Source organism: Peromyscus leucopus, chromosome 10 (assembly GCF_004664715.2).
Source record: "Peromyscus leucopus breed LL Stock chromosome 10, UCI_PerLeu_2.1, whole genome shotgun sequence".
Lineage (NCBI taxonomy): Eukaryota > Metazoa > Chordata > Mammalia > Rodentia > Cricetidae > Peromyscus > Peromyscus leucopus.
This window is the reverse complement of record NC_051071.1, coordinates 74,745,088-74,759,101: the sequence shown is the minus strand read 5'-3', so window position 1 is coordinate 74,759,101 and position 14,014 is coordinate 74,745,088. Positions and strand designations below refer to the sequence as shown.

General features: G+C 40.8%; 1 protein-coding gene across 1 annotated transcript in view; it reads right to left on the bottom strand.

Annotated features, from left to right (window-relative positions):
• Positions 1-1,725, bottom strand: part of Slc4a4 (solute carrier family 4 member 4) — a 427,900-nt gene extending 426,175 nt beyond the window's left edge. The window contains exon 1 of the mRNA XM_028888567.2: positions 1,311-1,725. The gene's annotated coding sequence lies outside the window, so the exon portion shown is untranslated. The remainder of the gene's footprint in view (positions 1-1,310) is intronic.
• Positions 1,726-14,014: the final 12,289 nt, after the last annotated feature.

The following is a 14,014-nucleotide window of genomic DNA, read 5'->3' as shown; positions in this document are numbered from 1 at the left end:
ACAGCCCAACTAAACAGTCAACAGCATGTCCTTAAATGTGACTTGAATGATAGATTAACAAATGTAATTGAAGATCAAACTAGGGAAGATCATGATAAAAATAAATATAAAATGCTACTGTAGCTTGAGACTATTATCTTCACGTTAGGCGATGAGGCATCTGTACTTAATATAAACAGTTGCATCAATAAATTAATTTTCTGTCAGACCAATATTTGAAGATCAACTATTATATATTATTACACATCAGGTATATATGCAGTCAAAACAGATCGTATATTATTATTAGCTGAGAAAGAAAGGACTAAATGACAAAATATATAAAGGTGCTTTAAATAATAAAACACTTGATAAACCATCCCTGTACTCTCTTTACAAGTGAGTTACACCTGAAAATTAATCTTGGCTTTGATACCATTCTAAGTAGTTATTCCTTTATATATTAGTGAGTTCCTAATGACAAATTTAAATAAAGCAATAATATTTACATCTAATGGTTTTACTACAGTTGAGACTAAGCTTATAAAATGAGCCTTCCTCAAGCCCTTAAGGAGGAGGAAGAAAATTACAAATTTGGAGAAAGCTATAAAAAAAAAAGCCAATTCCTTCTTAAATACACAATTATTTAAAATAATCACACAGCTTAAGATAGGGCTGGCTTTAAATGAACAAACTTGTGTACATATTAAAATACCAGACATTGTCAACTATAATGAAAATATTAAGTGTTGAACGTTTATTAACTTATGTAATAAAATTCTTCAGCTATGGGAATATGACCATTTATCAATAATGAAAAATTAGTACAGGAAAACAGTGAAATAAAACAACAGAGGCAAACAGTACCACTGGTGGCGCATGAAGTCTGACAATTGAGATTTTGGGTTATAACAGAAATGTTTCGAAGCATTTTTTATAAACTACAAATAAAATCGATCAGCAGCATAATAGCACCCTTTATCCAAGTAAATGGGATATTAGATTTCTCTATTTGCCTTCTTTTTGAATTCATCTAACTTAGTACATTAATCCTAAACTTGGTCTCTCCAGGCATCCTTCCCTTGGCACTCATGTGGCTTTCCTTTCTTTCTATGTATTCGATCATAAAGGACCATAAAAATGCACAAAGGTTTGAATCTGTAGCTGTACTTTCTCTAACTCCATTTCTCTTGATAACAGATAAAAATCGAATCAAGACATAAGGTTCATGATTCGTCATTCCCTCTGAGGACAGACAGGTACAAACACAACCTGTCTTTCATGCTGCGTATGCCCACCGCACTCATTAAAACAGCCATGGTTTTACTTACAGTCCGTGGCCTTCCAGTGGTCTGTAGTGGTGCTTTTTCAGCAACGATGCTGGGAAAAGTCAAGGGATTCCACCTTCCCACCTTGTAAGCTCCTTACACCTTCTGAACGATACAGCCTCAAGAGCTGCCAAAGAGAAGGGTAAAGGCAGCCAAGCAGGGACTCCTGGCCAACCTGAAAACAGCAGGTCATGGCCAACGAACATACCATCCCCTCACGTTTTTTCCCCCTTCTTCTCTTTTTTTCTTAAGAGTTAGGTATAGTTCTTGTTCAAAATTAATGCAACATAAAGATGTTTATATTTTTTCTGTACAAAGTGGTCAGTTGGGAAAAAATTATAGTCAGGAAAGTGCAAAAGTCGTGGCAGTTGTTACTTCTACATGTATGTATTTCAATATTTTTTAGGAAGAGAGGGAGAGACAGTGAATGTGTGTGTGGTGTGGGGGGGGGGGAGAGAGAGGGAGAGGGAGAGGGAGGGAGAGGGAGAGGGAGAGGGAGAGAGAGAGAGAGAGAGAGAGAGAGAGAGAGAGAGAGAGAGAGAGAGAGAGAGAAGCATGTGGAGGGGAGGTCAGAGGACTATTTTAGGACTCAGTACCCCCTCCTGCTTTTATGCAGGTTCTGGGAATCTAACATGAGTCACATCCATGCTCCAGGATAACTGGTCCATGGGCTTCCAGGTGATTCTCCTGCCTGCCTCCCTCCTCACTGTAGGAATACCAAGATTGCACATTTGGCTTTTTACCCAAATTCCAACATTGAACTTGATCTGTCAGAATGAGCTTCCACGGCGTTTACAGCTGAGCTATCTCTCCGGCCCCACTGCGGTTTCATCCCCAGGCCCATCTGTTCTGAAGGGAGAACCAACCACAAATTGGGAATCACAAGCTGTCTTTACATTTCATTTCTCGTTTCTGGAGCTTCCTGAATACTAGCTAGTATCATTTGTACGGATCATAATCAAGAAAGGCCTTCCACAGCGTTTATGCTATTGGTACTTTAAAAACAAGCCTGTATCTTGGGAAAATTCTAATGCCACAATTTTGCAAATTAAGGAAACTGAAGCGCATAGAAGCTAAAAGCTTGCCCAAGGCATAGGCAAGTAAGGGAACTTGTCTTCAAATTCTACATTTGTTTTACATACATACATACACACACACACACACACACACACATACATACATACACACACACACACACACACACTCTCCCTAAAGATGTCAAAATAAAATGGTATTTAAGATTTAACATTTTAAATTTTTAGTAACTGAAGGGCAATTTGTAAGGTCCCTAATTAGCAATGAATTATGATTTCACTCAAGTACAATCTTGATTCCTGGATTTAAGGGGAGGAAGAGCGTGTAAGTTAACGTATCAATTGTACTTAGCAGCGCCTGTGCATTAATACAGCATTACCTGCTAGTAGTCTTCTTGGGCAGGTTTAAGAAATAATGACCTGGGTGTGATGGCACATGCCTGTAACCCCAGCAGCACTCAGGAGGCTGAGGCAATGTCTCAGTCACTGTGCCGGTGCTGTGAAGAGACACCATGGCTAAGGCAACTTATAAAAGAAAGCATTCAATGGGGGGTTTGTTTACAGTTTCAGAGGGTGAGTCCATGACCAACATGTCAGGGAGCATGGCAGCCAAGGTGCTTACATCTTATCCTCAAGTTGGAGGCAGAGAAAGAGAGAGACCGGGTCCACCCTGCAGCGACACACCTCCAGATCTTCTCCCAAACAGTTCCACCAACCAGGGACCAAGTATTCAGATATATGAGGCTATGGGGGCCATTCTTATCCAAACCACCACAGGGGGATTGGGAGTTTGGGACCAGCCTGGGCTACATACACAGTGAAACCCTGTATCAAAATATTAAGGGTTGGGGTTTAATTCAGTGGTGGGCCAGCACTTGCCAAGCATGGTCAAGGCTCTGGGTTGGCTACTCAGCATGAAGGGGGTGGGAAAGCTGGATTGAGGGGAAGAGTTGGCTTAAATAGCTGTGATTCAAAAGTGAAAAACTCTTAAGTTCCAGCTGCTGACCAACAAAATGTAAGACAGAAGATAGAAAATCAACTTTAGGTTAAATGAAAAATGAAATGTCAAATTCATGAATGACTCAAGCTAAGCCATGAGGACATCAATAACTACATGCTAGCGCTCTGCCTAACCCAGACCCACATTTCCTTATGGAGGAAATGGTACTACAAGTTTTCTTGGACTGGAGACCTTTGCAAATGCATAAACTCTACAAGGCTAGGCATGGCACACACCTGGTGTCCCAACTACTCAGGTACTTGAGCTCAAACAAGAAGGTTCCCTCGGCCCAGGAGTTCAAGGCCACCATAAGGAACACTGTGAAATGGGCTCTAAGAAAAAAAAAAGTTCTAGAGCCAGGCAGGCATGGCGGCTTATGCCTGCATCCCGAGCACAGGATAAGCAGAAGTTACTTGCGAGTTAGATGCCAACCTGGGCTACATAGTTGACAGCCCTTCTCAAAATAAATAGTAAATAATTAGTATGCAAATAAACATACAAATAAGAAAACAGTAGTGCATGAAATTGAATCTATAAAATAATCTTAAAATGGTAAAATAGAACAATGTTTCCTAGTAGACACAAGAATTTAAGGCGAGGGGACAATCGCTCACTACCATAGTGTTATCTCTGCATTTTGTGAGCTTCGGGGTCACAAAATTTCTTATTATAATATTTCTTCAATCACTAAATTATTTTAAAGGAAATATTCTATTCCATTGTGTGTGTGTGTGTGTGTGTGTGTGTGTGTGTGTGTGTGCATGGCCAGAAGTTGACATTAGGTACCTTGTTTTTAAATTTTTATTTTATTTAATTAACATTTTCCATTTATTTTACATACCAACTACAGTTTCCTTTTTTTTTTCTTTTTCTTTTCTAATTAATATTTTTTTCCATTTATTTTACGATTAGGTACCTTTTCTTTTCTTTTTTTCTTTTTTTGAGACAGGGTTGAATCTCTTGTTGAATCTGAGCTCACTAACTGTCTAAACTGGTTGGCCAGCCAGTTCTGGAGAACGATTATCTCCTCCAACCCCAAACACTAGAGTTAGAGACACACACTACCTGCTGTGGATCAGAACTTGGGTCCTCACGCTTACATGCAGACACCCCACCAACCGAGCCATCTCCCCAGCCCATATTCTGCTTTTATAAAGATGTGTTTGCTTTCATTGGCTTTGTCAAGTAAAGAGTAAGGGGTATTTTTTTTTTAATCTGAAATTATAAACCAACAGGGAAATACTAGTATACTCAAATTTTAACTAACTAAACTTTGAGTTTAAGTTAGGCACGGGTATCTTTCATTTAACATAAAATACAAGTTTCAATATTGCTGATAACTAAATTTCAATATTAAAAAAAACATTATTACCTTTCCAATATAGAAATCAGGATTTTGCTTTCTGAATCTAAATAAGACTACTAAAAGAGAACAAACACATACGAATGTATACTCTATGTACACACATGAGAACATGTAACAGTGATATGGAAGGATATGGTTGGGTGTGTGGTAGACTCTACTGATATATTTATAATTTTCTAGACTCTAACTTTCTTTGTTAAGCATCATCTAGTGCGGATCAAATTAGGGCTGTCGTCCTTCTCTTCTTTATCATGATTCCTTTGTTTACTTTTTCTAGTTTGCTTCCTGTTGCTGGGATAAACACCATGACCAAAAGCAGCTTGAGGAGGAAAGGGTCCACTTGATTTACACTTCCAGGTTACAGTCCTGTCACTGAGGTGGGCACTGTGTCACACTGCTTCTGGGCTTGCTCACACTCGGGCTCGGTCAGCTTCCTACCCAGGGGTGTCACCACCCACAGTGGCCTGGACCCTCCCACATCAACTGGCAATCAAGAAAATGGCCCACAGACATGTCCACAGGCCAACCCCATTCAGGCAAAGCCCATGAGACTTCCTCAGATGACTCAGGCTGCGGCAAGTTCACAGCTGAAGCTAACTAGGAGAATGATAAAATAAAAACTACAAGTTAGCAAGGGGGAAAGGCATATTATCAAAAGGTTTATTTTCTTTTCAGTCCCCATTTCATGAAGTGTTACCCGGGTGTCCCCTGCACTGTCCCTCTGATCACTCCAGGAACAGCAGACTTGTTACACTAATAATATTCTTCTGCCCACATAAGAGAAGAGTAATAGTTTCTCTCTTTTACCAAAACAAAAAAACAAAAAAAAAAAAAAACAGCTATTTTTAAAAAACAAATATAAATGTATAGACATTGGGAGTTCCTTTTATTTAAATCTATCTTCTACAAAGGAATATAAAAATCTTTAGCCACCTAGCTTAAAAAATAACAGCTTGCAGAGTTGGCCATAGCGGTGCGGTGCATGCCTACAGTCCCATCGGCACACAGAAGCCAATGCAGAGTGGTTTAAGGCCAGCACGGCTACCCTGAGCCTCCATTTGTGTTCCTCAGACGTTGGTCATCACGACAAACTGCTTGAGAAAAACAACTTGAGATCTTCTTTTGGCCTGTATTTTTTAGCCCATCAGCTGGGAGGGAGGGCATGGTAGACACAAGGGTTTCATCATGGAAGCCAGGAGCTGAGAGAATTCTGCATAAGTGGGAGTCCTTCTTCCTTTTATTCCATTCAAGACATGCAAGATGCCTCTGTTTCTAATCCTCTCTGGAGGGTCTGGACAAACGGTTCAACGGTTAATAACACTTAATGCTCACACAGAGGACACAGAGCTCAGTTCCCCACACTGAAAAGCAGGTGGCTGGCAGCTACCTGTAACTCCAGCTCCAGTGATATGATGCCCTCTTCTGGCCTCACCATGCAACTGCACTCTGGTGCATACACCCACACACAAAAATACATGCATACACATTTTCAAATACATTTTTTAAATTAAAAAAAAAAGTTTAATTGAGCTTTCAATTCCAGAGCGTTAGAATCTATGATGGCAAAGCAGAAGCATATCGTCAGGAATAGCTGAGAGCCCACATTTCAAACCACAAGCAGCAGGCAGAAAGCACAGAGAATGGCCCCAGTCTTTGGATACCTCAAGCCTGCCCACAGTGACATAGATCCTCCAACAAGGCTACACCTCCTATTCCTTCCCAAACAGTTAATATAAGAGTCTATGGAGGTCATTCTCATTCAAAATACCACAGGCTAGCCTACAGGACAGAGTGAGGACCATCTAATTTGCTGGGCAGACCCTTAGATGTAATTCCAGGGGTCAATTCTTGTTCCCTACTTTTGAAGTCTTACCTAGGAAACCCACCTGTGCCAATATCTTGCCGTGTTTTCCTTGTGTCTTACTGTGTCTAATACGGTTTTGTTCAGGTTTCCTTAGCTACTTGAAGTCTTCTGTGCTCTCACATGAATTTGGGGGTGTTTTATCCAGGTATACAAAGTTATCCTTTGTATTAAAAGTCACTCACTGCTACCCTGGGACCTAAATAACCTTTTTCTGTCTAGTGGTAATTTGTTTTTGTAAAATCAGGTGCTGTTCCAATACTTAGCACAAACATTTACACGTTGTTCTGATTTTCAAGTAGCTTATTTCTTCCTATGTATCTTGTAAAATTTGATGGTTTACTGTATTCACGGTACTTCTTGGTTTTTGGTTTTGTTTTACTGAAAATATATTTTATACAATATTTCCTGATCACAGGTCTCCCCTTCCTCATCTCCCAGATCCTCCCCACACCCCCACCATTCAACCCCACGCCTTTCTTCTCTTTCTCTTTAGAAAACAAATAGGCAACTAAAAAAAAAAAAAAAACCCAACCAACCAAGATAGAAGAAAATGATGAAACAAAGGGGGGAAAAGAAACAAAGAAAAGGCACAGGAAGCACGTATGCACACACACACACACACACAGAGAGAGAGAGAGAGAGAGAGAGAGAGAGAGACAGACAGACAGACAGACAGACAGACAGACAGACAGAGACAGAGACAGAGACAGAGAACCCATTAAAACACAAAATCATCAGAGACCATTATATACAAGCAAGGTATTTCTTTCTCATTCCCCATTGGCACATCTCTCTTTCTAGTGAGATCTACTCACATTCTTCATGATGGTGTTTACTAAATACCCACACTCAACAATTCATCCATAGCCATCGTTTAAAATAAATCTTTCAAAACTTCTAGTGCTCTCTGTAAATATCCTCAGAGGCATAACCAGAAGCATCCCTTACCAACCTTCTATGTCTATTTCATGTTGACAATAAAAACGAACCATTAGGTTAAGGTGAAGACTCAGGCAGTAAAGGGTTTTCTTTGCAAGCCAGAGGACATTGTTTTGACCTCTAGAACCCAGGTTAAAAAAAAAACCACAAACAACAAACAAACAAAAACCATGATGTAGTGGTAGCACTGGGGTTTGAAGACAGTAGTATTCTGGAATATTCCTCTACACTGTGTGAGGATGTGTCACTGTGATTGGTTTAATAAAAAGCTAAATGACCAATAGCTAGGCAGGAGGTACAGGCAGGACTTCTGGACAGAGCAAGCTCTGGGAAGAAGGCAGAGATGCCAGTCAGATGGAGAGGATGCAGGATGGGCAGTACAGAGTAAAGGTAACCGAACTACATAAGAGAGTATAGATTAAAAGACAGGGGTTAATTTAAGTTATAAGAGCTAGTTAGAAACAAGTCTAAGCTATTGGACAAGCTTTTCTAATAAATAAGAAGTCTCTGTGTCATTATTGGGGAGCTAACGGTCCTGACGAAAATGTCCGACTACACAGGAGGAACCCTGGGTCTCCCGGCTCAGCCAGTTTAGCCTAATTGATGAGCTCCAGACCAGTGAGAGAACCTGTCTCAAAAGAAATACCACCAATACGGTAAACCATCTCATTTACAAGATAAATAGGAAGAAATAAGCTACCTGAAGAAAATCAGAATGAGATGTAAATTTATATGCCAAGAGTTGGCACTTAAATAGTAGATGGCATTCCTGAGGGCGACACAATAAGTTGTCCTCTGGCTTCCACCCAAACATATGCATACACCTGAACACACACACACATTACAAATATTGGTGAGGGGGGATGTTCATAGCCTATTGATCCCATCTACATCCCAAATAAAAAAAAATTTCCTTGATGTTAGGACTATGAAGCTGCTAATGCTCCTGAGTTTTCTCATAATTTTTATAATTCACAAACAGTAAACCTACATTTATATTTTTAACTTAGCAAAAATGTTTACATTCACCAAGGAAGAACTATACTTTTTGCATTAAGATACAAAAATATATATATTCAACATTGTTCAAATAATAAGAGTAGAGAAAAATCATGAATATCCTTTAATAATTTAAAAATCTCCCCCAAAGGAAGAGTAGCTGCTAATATAAGTTTATCAGCCCCTGGCATACAGTAAAGCTTACTAAATATTTATTAATGAACAAGTCCAATAGTAAATCAATTGATTTATCTTTACTTTTCATACAAAAGACATTTTCCCAAATATCTTAACCACTGTAACAATCCTGCTATCCAGATGTAAGCACAGACAATAGTTTAGTGGATCTTTCTGCAGATTCTCTATACACTCAGGTGGGAGGGAAAGAGGGGAACAGAATCAGGCTGCAGCTGTTCACTTTAAACCACTGTAGTATCTCACTGCCATTCCACTTTACTTTCTTCTGTTCTGAGGCACAGTCTCACTGTATATACAGCTCAGGTTGACTTCGAACTCATGATCCTCTTGGTCCCTCCCAAGTGCTGAGGTTCCAGTATGTGCTACCACACCCAGCCCATTCCTTTTCACTATGGCACAGACTAATTTTTCGGACACTTCCAACAGTTAGCACATTAAATAAGAAATAATGATGCTAATAGTAATGCTTATTGAGCAGTTTAATTTGCTCCTTTTCTAAGAGGGTCTGGCTACACAGCCCTGGTTGGTCTGGAACTCACTATCTAGTTCATTAGCTTCAAACTTACAGTGACCATCCTGCCTCTGCCTCCCAAGTGTCAGGATGACAGCTGGGTGCCACCGTGCCCAGCCTCCAAGCACCTTTTAATGATCTACATTTATTACACATTTAAACTGTATGGTTTATGGGCAAGGACCTCTGTTTATTTCTTGTGGTGCTGAGGATTAAACATAAGGTCTTGAACATGTGAGACAAGTAACTCGTCTTCATTTCTTCATGGCTCCACGATAAAGACATTGAAGTACTTATTTGCCCAAAGACAGACTGTAAATAGCAAGGCCAAAGTTTGTAGGCTGCATTGTTGTCTTGGAAGCCTATACACTCACATACTGCTTTTGTAATGGTCAATATATTAAAGCTAATTCCTACTTAGTAATGACTGCTGATGAGGACCAAATGTAAATGTAATAGGACATGATGGGCTCTGTTTCCTGCTTTTATTGGTGTTTGTACAGAACCATGGTTTCATTATGACATTTTCATACATGTAGGCAATGTATTTCAATAACATTCACTCCATCACCCCACCTCCACCCCTAAGAATCTAATTTAACATCGCCAGTTGTTGTTCATCAACTATCAGGACAGGAGAGAAAACATGTCTGAGCCTGGCATACTTTGCTTAGTATGATGGTTTCTAGTCCCACCCTTTTTCCAGCAAATGACTGAGTTTTCCTTATAGCTAAAATCCCACTGTACATATATAGAACATTTATCCGTCTTTTGCTATGCAGACTGGATGTGTGTACAAGTATCACTGTCATATGTTGACTTAAGACTCCCTCAGGTATACAGCCAGTAGAATACCAACATCAGATGGTAGTTCAGCTAATTTATTTAGGCCCTCCACACTGGTTTCTGTAGTTGCTGAACACTCTTAACAAGTGTGTAAGTTCTCCTTCAACCCACACCATTCTGATCCACCTTTGCTATTGCGTAGCTGAAGCCCACGGTCAGGACAAATCTCTCACCCGCCAGTCCTGCAGCCACTCAGACCCAACCAAGTAAACACAGAGACTTATACTACTTGTAAACTGTGTGGTCGTGGCAGGCTTCTTGCTATCTAGTTCTTTTATCTTAAATTCACCCATTTCTATTAATCTATAAGTTGCCACGCGGCTTGTGGCTTACTGGTAATTATAGCCTTCTGATTAGGGTGAAATGAAATCTCAGAGTAGTTTTGATTTGCAGCTTCTTCATGTTAATGCTGAGCTTTGTAATGTATTTCTTGGCCAATTGCACTTAAAAAACATCTTTTATGTGTACTGGTATTTTGTCTGTCTGCGCGTGCATGCATGCGTGCGTGTGCGTGTGTCTGTGTGTGTACACTGAGGCCGCCAGAAAAGGGAGGTCAAATTTCTGGAACTGGAGCTACAGACAGCCATGAGCCATCATGTGGGTGCTGGGAATCAAACCCAGATCCTCGGGAAGAGCAGCCAGTGCTCTTAACCACTGAGCCATCTTTCTGGGCCCAATTTACATATCTTTTGAGTAGTCTCTGTCCAATGTATTTGCCCATTTAGCGATAAGACATTTGCTCGTTTGGTATTCAATTTCAAAGTCTATATATTCCGAATTTTATTGTCAGGTGAATAGCTGGCTAACCGTCTCCCATGCTGTAGGCCGCGTCTTCACTCTGGTAGTCTCCTTTCCTGCGCAGCAGCCTTTTCGTTTGATTTAACCACGTTTGTCAATTTTGCTGTTGCATTCTGGAGCACTGTCTTATTCGGGTCATAGTCTTCTATGCACCAGGACACGTGTCTCCTGTAATCTATCCTGACGGTGGGTAGACTAAAGCAAGAAGACTGTGAGCACCTGAGCCACATAGCAGGACACTGTCTCAAACAACTTACCGTCTGTGTCTGGACCTTCAAATATTTTGCCTGTTTTCATCCAGTAGCCAAAATTTCACTAAGGATTTTTATTTATTTTGAATACTTTGTACAGGAGGAGAGCTAGTGATCTAAGCTTTCTCCCTGTGAATATCCACATTTTCCAGCAACCTTTGTTGAAGAGGCTGGCTTCAAAATGTTCTCGGCACTCTGGAAAGTCACATGATTGTATCTGCTGTGGTTTATTTCTGGGTCTTCTCTATTCTATTAGTCCATGTGTCTGTTTTTATGTCAATACCAGAGTCCCTAATAATACAGCCATTTATATTCACAAAAAAAAGCGGTCAACGGCAATGCCTTCCTGGTTCTGCCTCCTCTGCATTCCTACCTGGTTTTGATATCAGGACAGTACTGGTTTCATTTGTTTTAGTTTTTGGAGTATTGGCATTAGTTAGTTCTTTATCCATCTGGCCCTGGGCTTGGCTTTGTTAACTGATTCTTACTGTTTCACTTTTGCTGCTAGTTTTGATCTGCTTGGGCTTCCTGTACTACTTAACCATGAATCTTCAGGGTCTAAGGATGCTGTTTTGAATCTGAAATGTTCCCCTACAAGCTCATGCTTGGTCCTAGCAAGGCTTGGTAGAAGGCACCTTTAATCCCAGCACTCAGGGTAGGGTGCAAAGAGAGCAGGATCTCCCAGGCTCCAGGCCAGCCAGGGACAGTGAGATCTTACCTCACTATTTTGTGAAATCGTGTAAACTTTAGAATGTGGGATCCAGCTACAGGAAGACCTCTGGGGGTGGGCCCTTCAATACCATCTGTGCCTGCCTGGTAGCACCTTCAGGTTCCTGGTTAGCCATGAATAGGTCTCCTCTGCCACACAATTTCATTTCCATGATGTTCTGCCCAGGGACCAAATGACCATGGCTTGAACCCTCCGACACTGAGAAACCAGCATTTGGTCAGTGGCACAAAAGTAACCAGTAGAGCCTGAGTCCAGGTCTACATCACCACCAGGCTCCTGGGCTCACACTGCTTGTTGGGGTAGTCACTCACTCAGTCAATGAAAGCAGGGAGACCTTTGGTGCTGGGAGATAGAAAAACCTTTGCCCTCCCTGACTTGAGACATTTGATTACAAAATCTCTCCCAGGATAGCCTCCCTCTGACCAACTAACAAAGTAGGGACAAGAGTGGGCCCCTCTCTTGGATATGGATATATCCAAGATATGTGGATATGATGTAACCGGCTGTCTCAAGCTCCTGATGCTGTCTTTACTGTGAGCAAAATAACACCTTCCGCCCAAAGATGCTTTTTGTCCAGGTATTTTTTTTTTTTTTAAGATTTATTTATTTATTATGTATACTGTGTTCTGCCTGCATCCCTGCAGGCCAGAAGAGGGCCCCAGATCTCATTATAGATGGTTGTGAGTCACCATGTGGTTGCTGGGAATTGAACTCAAGACCTTTGGAAGAGCAGCCAGTGCTCTTAACCTCTGAGCCATCTCTCCAGCTCCGTCCAGATATTTTTATCACAGAAATAGAAAGGAAACTACTGAAGTTTACATAAGTTTATATGTATGTTCCTGAAGTATAATTTTATCATGATTATACATACTTATCAGGTAAAATGACGTTGCACATACCTGACGTGATTAAATCAAGCTAATTATCACCTCAAATATCATTTTTGGTGGTTGACAATACTTACAATTTACTAAGTATTTAAAAATACATTACTGGGGCTGGAGAAATGGCTCAGCAGTTCTGAGCATTTGGTTGCTCTTCCAAAAGCCCTAGTTCAGTTCCTAGGACTCACGTGAGCTGCCAGATGTGGATGCTGGGAGCTGAACAACTGCCTGTAACTCCAGTTCCAGGGATCAGATGCCTTCTTCTGGTCTTCTCAGAAACCTACACGCACATGGCATAACTTAACACACTCGACACACACACACTAAAAACAAAAACAAGAAATAAAAATAATATAGTATTATAGTATTAACTGTAGTCAATATGGTATTTATCCTTCTGGAACTAAATTCCTTCACATAGCAGAGTGTCCTCTAGGTTTATACAGACTATCACAAATGAATCTCCTTCCTTTTTTAATGATGCAACAGCTAATATGACATTAATGGCAAGAAACTAAAGCTCCCCGGGGAAGATCAGGGACAAGGCTCAACGATCTCCTTCACCACGTCTTGTTTTCCACATCACACTGAAAGTCCTACCTAATGTAATAAAACAAAGAAAAGCAAAGGCGTCTTCACTGGAAAGAATGATAGAAAATAGCCGGGCGGTGGTGGCGCACGCCTTTAATCCCAGCACTCGGGAGGCAGAGCCAGGCGGATCTCTGTGAGTTCGAGGCCAGCCTGGGCTACCAAGTGAGTTCCAGGAAAGGCGCAAAGCTACACAGAGAAACCCTGTCTCGGGAAAAAAAAAAAAAAAAAAAAAGAATGATAGAAAATGTCTCCATCCACAGCTGGCAAGGTCATTTGTGTGGAAACAACAGAAACAAACAAAAACCTAGAACAAACAATAAAACAATCTTGCAGAATGTCAATATAACAAAATGCATTACCACTTAGGCATAAAACAGTAACATACGTACAAGATCTGGATGCAGAAAACCACACACAACTTTGAAGAAAGATGTCAGTGCACTAAATAAATGGAATGACATCCATGTTCACTGACAGCCAAACAACAAAAGCAGAACTCCAGCAGCATTTTCCACACGCCAGTGCTTCCCTACTTGTTCTACAGACCCAACAAAATAAATGCCAATTAACAGTGTCGGCAAGTTCTTCTGTGGCCACTGGTAAACTGACTCTCACGTTGTCACAGGGAGGCCAAGGTCTCCAAACACCCAACTCAGCGCTGAAAAGGAAGGAGCTAACCACGGTGGTGGACAGCTC